We start from the raw sequence: 10,535 nt of genomic DNA on the forward strand, positions 1-10,535 counted from the left end.
AATCTCAGTTAAAAATCATATAAACAACTCTTTACAACAACACTTGATTTTGAATGCCTACTGGAACCCGGCAGCAGTCTCGAGCGATTAATTCCTCTCTGCCTTATCAGCGCTGATTGATGATCACACCACAACATTCACCCCTCATTTCATCGTAGTTGGAGGCGACTTTAATTGTCCAAGTAATTCCACTGATGCTGTATGTTTCATTGCAAGGAAACAAGGCATGCTGTTGACTTGATGACCATGTTAACAGATTGTGACCTGTATTTGACGAACAGCTAGGCCCAGAAGGACAGTCTCTGTCAAACGACATGGTCTAATGGCTCTTCCTTTTAGGTGCTTGATTACATTTTTACTTCTAGTGGCCTCCTGCCCCATATTAAATCTTTTGAAGTGATCCCGAAAACTACTAGTGACCACGCACTGCTCCAGTTTACCTGGGACGCTGATACTTCTGAATATTGGCGTGTGCCGGTGGAGGCCAACCAGGCACATAATCGCCCCTGCCGTCAAGACCTGGCAACACTGAGAACCTTAAAGGCCACTTTCAATCTGGAGGCAATGTCAATTACATGCCCCTTCTCCTGCCTTTTCAAATTCAGTGCCATCAAACCATTAAGTCACATCACTTACATGCTGTGGGCAAGTCTATAGTCGAGCTAAGAATATCCTGAATAAAGATCTGAAACTGCCTAAACATCTACACAAAGACGCAAATGGGCAAATGAGAAGAAAAAGAAAACCACGCTATAAGAACTGGCTCAAGAGTAATAAAGCTGAGATCTCTCAGAGTGATGCCAAACTAATGCTTCGCCTGCTTTCTGACAAGGACACATATCAACATAGCAATTATTAAACAGGGCTGATTCCATGCAGACCACGCACCTAGCAAACATAATTTCAGGCGAAAGTTGGGTTGGATGCTATCGAGAACTTTAAGATTCTAAAAATAAACCCACCTTATCCTGTCACTCCCCTTGACGAAAAGGGTGGTGTCTACCGATCGACTTGCTCAACGTGACACTACTGATTAAGAAGGCCAACAATGTGCGAGCCCTGTAGCCCGATGGTATAACCAAATCTATGATCAAAGCTGCTCCAGAAGCCTGGGCCTCGTTAATTCTCAGCTTATTTGCTCACATCCTGGTACAGAAGTGATTCCCCCATCCTGGAAGTCGGCTATTATTTTACCTATTTTATAAAAAAGGTTCAATAGAGAATCCTTCAAATGACTGTCCTATCACCTTGCTAGACGCTCTTGGCAAATTTTTCGCCTCTCTTTTGCTGCGACATCTGCAAGCTTGTATCGCCTTGACTGACAGAGCTGACCCACGTCAATCAGGTTTTTACAAAAGGAGTCAGCACAGAGTTAAGAAAAAATCTTCTGAACATACTGAAATGAAAAGCACATTTGAATAGTAGCTGTATATATCTGGCTTTCATCGATATAGCGAAAGCCTTTGATTCTGTGAACCTCTCTCTGATGTGAGACAAGATGGAGACATGGGGCTGCCCAACCGATTTACTAGCAGCAATTCGAGCCTTGCATGAGAACACTGAATCTATCTCAATGCTCCTGATCTTCTGTCCTCAAAGATAAATGCCAACAATGGCCTGAAGCAGGAGTGCCTGCTAGCGGCAACCTTATTTAATCTGTTCCTCTCTGATATGATGGATCACGTGAACAAAGCTCAATCTTTTCCACCCAAGATTGTGCGCACCATCTTTCCTGCATTCTTTATGCAGATGACATCGTACTGATCGACACAACCCCCATCGGATTACAACGTGCCCTGTCTCAACTGCAGATATATTTGGGATACTTGATACTATATTTGAAGGAGATGATAGTGGGATACGGCAGATTACAACATGGTTGATGTAATGAGGTCCTGGTCGGTGAGCCATGATTTAGCTTTATTCTTTAAAGCCAGTTAAGATGGTTCGGCTCTCAATGTGACTGGTGGTTTACAAACATTTTGGCAAAAAAAAAAAATTCGATTTTATTTTTCTTTTTTAAATGGGGGGTTGCCCCCCAAACCCTTGTTTTTAACACTTTTATTACTAACGAAACCCGAAATAAAATATATAAATAAAAAAATACATTTGAAAAAAAAAATTTGGCAAAATGTTTTCAACGAAATTGCATTTCAAAAATAAGTATTTTGAAAATATGACCGGATACCGTGACTGGTAGTGCGTTACAGAGTTTGGCGATGAGGACAGGGAAACTAGATCCCCCCACTTTCTGGAGCTTGAATCTCGGTATTACCAGTAAGAGATCTTGCGCAGATCTTAGCGGTCTGTTAGGAGTGTAGGTGGTGAAGCGGTTAGCAAGTTAAATAGGTGCCAGGTTAGTTCTGGATTTGTTAGTAAGTGCAAGAGATTTGAGTCATATTCTAGAGGCAATAGGAAGCCAGTGTAAACTGGGTTGTGTGTCAGAAATGTGAGATTTCCTAGGGATATTGAGGGTCGCCCTTATGGCATTGTTCTGGGTGACTTGGAGCTTGTTGATGTTTCTTTGGCTAGTGCCGAGATATAAGGCATTACAATAATCAATTTTAGCTATAACCAAGGTTCTAGCGAGGGTAATGCAGTTAGAAGCTGGTAAGAAGGGTCTGCATGCTGTTATAAGCTTGCAGGTGTAAGCAGCTGCTGAAACAACAGCATTAGTTTGTTGTGTAAGTGACAGAGTAGAGTCAAGGTGGATACCTAGTGTTTTTGTGTCCTTGGAGACGTTGATAATGTTTCCGTCAATGGTGAAAGATTTGAAGGTGGGATCCAATTTACTGAGTCTAGTGTGAGAACCTAGGATGAGCAGCTCGGTTTTCTCATCATTTAGGCACAGTACATGATGTTACATCCAGACCTGGATGACCGAGTAGACATCATTAAGTGCTTTGAGTCTATAGCATGGCCACCTGTGATGCGGATGAGTATCTGGGTGTCATCAGCATAATTAGTGTATGAGACACCCAGATAGTCGAGAATTTCAAAAAGGGGTTTCGTAAATACATTATAAAGTGTTGGGGAGACACAGGAGCCTTGAGGGACTCTGCATAAAACTGGTGAAGGTTCGGCGGATGTGGTCGGTGAGAAGACACACATTTTTATGTTTGCTAAGAATGATCTGATCCATGAGGTGGCGTCATCAGATAAGTGGGCAGCTGTTTTAAGGTTTGGCATAAGATTTGGTGGTTGACCAAATCAAAGCTGCTGATAGGTCAAGCAATAGAAGTAGAGCCAGTTTGCCTTTATCTTTTAAGTCCTCAATTTGTGTTGTGAGGTCAATAAGGGCGGTTTCAGTACCGTGTCTAGGACGGAAGCCCGATTGCCTGAGGCCAAGAAGTTTGTTTGATTCAAGGTAAGCCTGAATTTGTAGTTAGGCTGCCCTGTCCAAGATTGTCTAACTGTACAGAGGCTCTATTGAATAATTGGTACAATAGCTCTCAGAGTTTGACATAGGAGTCTGTCCTATTGCAAATATGGGCCAGGGAATCGTGCAATCTTAGTCCTTCCCGTCCTTGTCTACTAATTTTCTTTGGATCATTTTAAGAGTTTTGTTAAATCTTTCTACCAATCCGTCTGTTTGGGAGTGATAAACTGAGGTTCTTAAGGTGACAATATGGAGCAATTCTTTGACTTCACCCATGAGTTTGCTCAAAAAATTGGATACGTGATCCGTTCGAATTTCCTTGGGAAAACCAACCCTGGAAAAATATGGCAATAGATGTTTTAAAATCTGTTGAGTTGTATTGTTCTGCATGGGGAATGCCTCGGGTATCAGGTAGAGTACCCAACGATTACAAGGACATATTTGTTACCCAGGTGGCCTTCTTCCTACTCCCACGTGTGAGACAAAAAACCTCAGGGTCATCTTTGACTCCACACTCTCCTTCCCTCCTCACATCTCTGATGTCTCTAAGAAGTCTCACTACCAGTTGCACCTCCTCAGAGGTATTCTTCCTTTCCTCTCCTTCCCCCAGAAGCTCACCGTCTCCAGAGCTCTGGTTCTCTCTAGGCTGGACTACTGCAACATCCTCTTTCTAAATCTGCCTGCTTCTACTCTCTGCCCTCTGCAACTCATCCAGAACAGGACTGCGAGACTTGTCCTTGGCCTCAAGCCTAGGGATCGCATGGCTCCAGGACTGAAATCTCTGCATTGGCTCCCAGTGGCTGCGAGGATTAAGTTCAAAACCCTCTGAATTGTCCATAAGGCCTTCTGGGCCCTGGGGCCTCAATACCTTCAACTCTCCCTTCCTAAACATCCTCCTTCTCGAGGTCTTCGCCCATCCACCTCCAACTCCCCCCGGGTCAGACGCTTCTCCAAGCAATGAGTTGGCGGTAGATCTCTTTCTTCAGCTAGGGCCTCCCTCTGGAACAGCCTCCCTGAAACTTGAGGAGAATCATCTCTGGTTCCGGAAGCACCTCAAAACCTTTCTTTTTGATTCTGCTTTTTCTCCTCCTCTCCTCTGCTGACTCCCTGGCTGATACTGATAATGCACTGGTTACCTGGCCTCCCGCTGATCTCGGGCCCAGGCCCCCTGCCCACCAGTTGCACTCCTGCACTGCTCTCCTGGCAACCCCCGCACTTGGGAACTGTTTCTGTATCCCTACAGTCCCTTACCAGCACTTGACACCTGTTGTCTGCACTTACCCTTGCACTTGCCACCTGCTGGCTGTACTTTCACTTTGTTATTTATCATATTATCCCATGTACTGCACTGTCCCCTCACCCCTCCCCCTCTGCACTTCCGTCCTTCACCTTCCAATGCACTTGCGTGATCTGAATGACACCTGGCCTAGTAGGATCGCTTGTCTGTCTTCCCTCTGTTCCCCCTCCCTTGCCTCATCGCGCCCTGAAACACTTGTGTACAGGCACGTTATAAATGCCATATCATATAATATCATATCAGTCTAGAGTTTTCCAACGGTTCAAAGATATCCATCCCAATCCCGGAGAAAGGGACTTCTATTAATGGTAAAGGGTTCAGGGGGTCAGGCAAGGGAATATGTGTACTGGCTTTCGGACACATTTCACGTGTCTGAATGACGTTCTTTGTATGAGCATGGATACCTGGCCAGTAAAACTTCCCACTGATGTGTGCCTTGGTTTTAGATTGTACTAAGTGTCCCCTGTCAATGAGAATTTGCAATCTCTAGGACAATCTTCCAATGGGTTTTGGGAATTATTGAGTTTTACTTGGACCTTCTGTGGAGGTCTCCTTTCTGTCAAGTAATCCTTGCTTTAGGAAGAAAAAAGGACTTCCCTTCTCTAATCCTTCCCCTTCAGGAATAACCTGCAAGAACGCCTCTGCAAACCCTGGATCATTTAGCAGGGCAAAAGATAAGTTGGGAAGGATGGTAGGTTCTTCTTCCCTTTTTGCCTCAGTGGTAGATGGTTCATCAGCTTCCCCAAAGCCTCAGGTAGCTCTCTCAGTTTCTTCTGGTTCACTCCCTATAAAACATGGAAATAGAGCCCTTTCAAGAATTCCCTGTGCAATTGTGTCCCCACAATGTACTTCAAATGTAATTTCGCCATGGTTCTGTAGGAGAACCTTTATGTCTCCCCGGAAGTCAAGATCTAGGACGCCCGCTAGGATATCCAGACCGAACTTCCAGGCCAGGCCAGATTTTGGAGCCAATCTTATATAACACCCAGTAGAATGTATTAAGACTAAGTCGGTCGAAATTATTCCTCTTTTCCCTGAAAGGATAGTAGCTTCCCTGCTGCTACAGATATCAAAGCCTATAGATTCTTTTGTGGCTACAGAGGGGTCTGAGGCTCTATGGCTAAGCTTCTGGAATTGTAGGGTTCCCCAATTTGTCTCAATTGAGTCACATCCCACACCTGACAGCATGTGTTAGGAAGGCATGGTATCAAACAGTAAGAAGGACACAAGTGATCACAGTTCAAGGGTGTTTATTGAACTTCAACTGGGTTTGGAAAATGCCTATCTAGTCCTAAATCTAAAGATGGGAGCGAGCTAGAACCATCAAATAATATTAACGCAGTACTACTGGTGTCTTGTCAAAATAAAAGGGGCTATTCTAATAAACCTATTGCTAATCCTTATTTCTAAAAACAAATAGTGTGGGAAACAATCGTCATGCAAAAGAAAAGTGTTCAAGAAATGATATGTCACGATATTTAAGCCAATGGATTCCCTTACCCACGTTTTCATCACAGGACAAGGTGGCACACTCGAGCTTAGCACACTCTCTGGCTTCTCTAGCACGAGGATGCAGTTCAGATCTCAATATCAGGGCCTTTCGATTCACCCCATATCCCCCTACGCCGGGCTCAGATCCACTTTAACACAAAACTTCAATTAGTCTCTCTCTGCCGGGCTCGGACCAGATTCATGTACTTTTCCAAACATTCTCTATTTCATTAAAAATCGAAGAATTACAACTGTGCACAGGATTTTGCTTGACCCCTCTCATGACCACTTCGATTCACATAGATTTGTTATCTTTCAATTGATCTCCCTCCACTGGGCTCGGACCAATTTTATCTACTGTTATTACTCTCAGCTGGATACCTTTCAGAGACCTTCAAATGAGCACCCACATGGTGCCGGACCACTCTGTCAAAGTTATAGCAGCTTGCTTTAAAGTTCAATCACTCATCAGCAGTTTAACATCATTCGCGTCTCTTATCATACACATTTAACGTGTTTGTTCCAGCACTCGCCATGCAATGTTGCTGCTTGCAACAGACCAGTCTTGTATCTGTCTTCCCATCTCACCGACTGTGTTACTTTCACTGAAGTGACTTTGTTCTTGGAGTCAAGGAAAGTACCACAGTGGCTGGAGATTCTTCCCACCTTGATTACTGATGCCGGAGAGCCCCAGGTACCTCCGACACACAATGCAGGAGGATTCTTCAGCCTGGTTTCCTGTTCTTATGCTTTCTGTTCTCAAGGTTTTGTGAAAGTAATGGTTCCTTGTCGAAAAGGTCAACGGCACTTCCATCCTTGCAACCACCTTCTGTTTCACCATTTTTCTCCTCTAGTTAATCAACCATCTTGGAATTGCTGTTTCCTCGTGTGCTTTGCCTTGCTCTGAGTGTGCTCTTGTGCTCCGTCCTTTATCCATGTGGGGAAGTGTAATGGAAGTCCGATGTGTGTGATGGTCAGTAATTGCTTGACCTCGCCAGACCATTGTATTGGGACACATCAGGCATACGGCTCAGTGTTAGTCATGTTTTCCCTTATCGCGGGCTGTCCGTGAGAAAGCGTTTGTGTTGTAAAAAGGGGGTGGGGGTTGAGTTCCTAAATATCATGCCTGGTAGGATGCGGTAAAGGTGTTACGAGGAAGGGGATACCACATCTCACCATTCAGTGTTCCACTCCCACTCCCCAAAGACCCCTCACCCAGGAGATCCTCCAGCACTGGTCCACCCCAAGGAACTGGATCCAAAAGCGATGGCTGTGTCTACCTGGATGACAGATCCCCGGGGACTAGTGGGTGATACACCTTTGGGTTTCTCACACCTTCCTGGGCTATCCTTGACCTCCCTATGGTCATCCTATAGTCAGATGGGCTGGAATTCCGGGTGTTTCTGACACTGCTTCCCTGAACCTCTTCCTTGGCCGTGCACCTTGGGGTAGGCAGCTGATGCTGTCCAGAAGGACAGAGACACCACTACCCAGCCTGCCTCACCTGGGCCGCTTCCATTTCTGCCGTTGTCATGGGACCGCTTTCTGTTTGCTGTCCCCTCTTGCCCTCAAATTCACATAATACTCTGGTCTAGTTCATATGCCCCCCTGGGTGCAGTGGCCATCATTGCTTCTGTTCCAGGCTGTTAGGCCCCACTGCAGGGAAGACAATTTGTTTGGTTTGGGTTCCTGGGTCCGTTGTTGCTCTGGGGCGCAACTCAGCTTGACATGACCCTGTAACTCATCCTGAAAGGGAAGAGCCAACCATAGTAGTTTCTCCTTTGTGGAACCATCTTGGAACTTGGGCTGGTGGGATATTTTAGATGCACTCCCTCCGAGGTCTCTGTTGTACATAGTCTGCGTGTTCTGCAGGTCCCCCTCTAATGTTTCTCTCCACAGGCTTTAAATGGGGCTACATTCTGCTTTACTTCCTTCTTCCCTTGGTCTTGAAACTGGAGGTCTCTGTGGGGGTCACTTCTAACGTTCCCTGTTTGATCTGTTGCCACGCGTATGTTGGAACACACTTATTTTACTTTCTCCCAGTAGTATTGTTCTGCCTATTTTGCCCTCTTACTTCCAAACTCTAACTCAGAAATTCCTAAAAAAAAGTGACTCTTAAGAGTACTCCCTTGAACTGCAGACATTTCTACTGGGTCACCCTGAATTCCCTAGTGTTTACTACCAAGACCTACATTTTTAGCTCATTGGGCCTCATTTCGAGGTAGGTGGTAAGGGATTACCGGCACCGGTAAGGACACTGGTGCCGGTAATCCCTTACCACCCTATTCCGAGGTCCCTTAGCGGGTCCCTTCCTTAACGCCTGGTTTTACCGTTAAGGGACTTCAGAGCTAATAACGGTACCGCACATTGCGGTACCGTTATTAGCTCCATCCCCATTCCCATTGAGCCCTATGGGGGCTCGAATGGGAATGGGGAATGGTCCCCGGAATGGGGATTTACCGGTTCCTCCAAGGTTGGAATGATCCGGTAAGTCCCTATTTCGGGAACCCGGACCCGGTATGCGGTAAGGGGGTAACCATGGTGCTAATAGCACCATGTCTACCTCCTACCTCGTAATGAGGCCCATTGTCTTGATGTACTAATGACTTTTAAATCCATGTATTCCACCCGGTCTACTGAAATGTACAGCTATGTTGTGGGCCTGTGGTTACTTTATCCAAAATATGTTCTATAGTGTTAGAAGACCAGTAGGTCTGACACTGTGGTCTGCCTCTTGGTTGGCCCTCTTGATCCTGTTGTGATTTGTTCTCCTCTACCTCTCAATCTTGAGTATGTGCCCTTTTTCCCCCCTCCCCCCGTTCCCTTTCACTTCGGCACATAAGAGCTTCCTCGACCTGGGCCTCATTACGACTTTGGAGGCAGCCATGCCCTTAACAAGGGCATGGCTGCCTCCAAAATCGGGTCCAGGTTCCCTGAATGGGGAATTACCGGGGCCATTCCGAGTTTGGAGGACCCGGTAATTCCTCCTTCAGGGAACCCGGGCCCGGACCTTCCCCATTCCCATTTGAGCCCCCATAGCGCTCATTGGGAATGGGTGCTAGAGCTAACAACGAGCCGATTACGACCGGCCCGTTGTTAGCTCCCTGGCCCCCTCGCGGGACCCGCTCTGGACGTCTGGTAAAACCAGACGTCCACATCGGGTCCCACGAGGGAACCTCGTAATACTGCGGAATGGGTTTAACGGGCCCGCCACCATTAGCGGCGCCCGTTAACCCATTCCGCAATTGTTGTAATGAGGCCCCATGTCCTTGGGCCATGTGGTGAGTTATGGGTCCTGAAGATCTTGTTAAGCACCCTCGCTGCGCTCATTGGCCATTTGATTCTGTCTTCAGTGCCCATAACACCCCTACGGCCCTTGGGCTGAGTCTATAAAGCTTAATTGGAACATCTGACACAATACATGACCCACTTTGCAAGAAAATGTCCAGGTGCTCCTATGGTGCAGGGTTGCATACATAATTAAAAGCACCAGTTATCTTTTCAAACGTTCTAATCCGAAACTGGTTTGTGAAATCGCTATGTTGCCGTTTAGACAGATTTTCTTTTTCAACACAAAGGTCAATCAGTACTTCCATTCTCAAAACATGCTTTATCTTTTTTGTGTTTGGAGCCCCAGAACCGATGGATGACCTGTGTTCTCCAATCATGTTGTGTTGTCCTGCCCAGTGGCACTGAACTACAGACAAAATGCGCTGGCACTCTTTGATATTCAGGGTAGAAACACTGTGCGAGCCACTGCTTTGTTAAAGTAAGCAACTGTAATGTGAGCTCACCAGGGCGTTCCTGATGTCATTGTTTGGAAGGGGAGAAAGTTATATGCACTTAACACGTGGCAGTGGTACATGGGGGTTGAGTGGATCAGATGGATGCCATTTGAATCCAACCAGGATTCCAGTATTGTATGCCCTAAATTTTAAGTTTACATGTTTTTTTGTTGTGAATATATTATATACTGCAGCTAGTAATTCATGCACATGAAATGCTTTATTCGTACCTTGAATATCTATTGTTAATATATGATAGGTAATATATGATAGGTTACTTATAACGCACTTAATACCGAGAGGTTTCTAAGCGCGGACCCGGGGATCGAACCTGTAGTGCTCCGTGTCGCCTTGCTTCAAAGGCGAGCACGTTGCTGCTGATCTATCCTTCCGAGACATGGTTGACGGATCAGTCAGCAATACTATTAAAGCTCCTTCCTATGGCATTGGTTTGGCGGTACCACTCATCTGAACTATCCATGGGAACAGGCCCCTGTGTCCAGTTCTTTGTGGGGGGTGGGGGGGGGCTCTGTGTTTAGGGAGTAGATGTGTGGCATGCTGTCTCTCTCTAGGGCTGGTGGTG

The sequence above is a fragment of the Ambystoma mexicanum genome, chromosome 3q (assembly GCF_040938575.1).
Source record: "Ambystoma mexicanum isolate Mex_15411 chromosome 3q, UKY_AmexF1_1, whole genome shotgun sequence".
In the NCBI taxonomy this organism is placed as follows: domain Eukaryota; kingdom Metazoa; phylum Chordata; class Amphibia; order Caudata; family Ambystomatidae; genus Ambystoma; species Ambystoma mexicanum.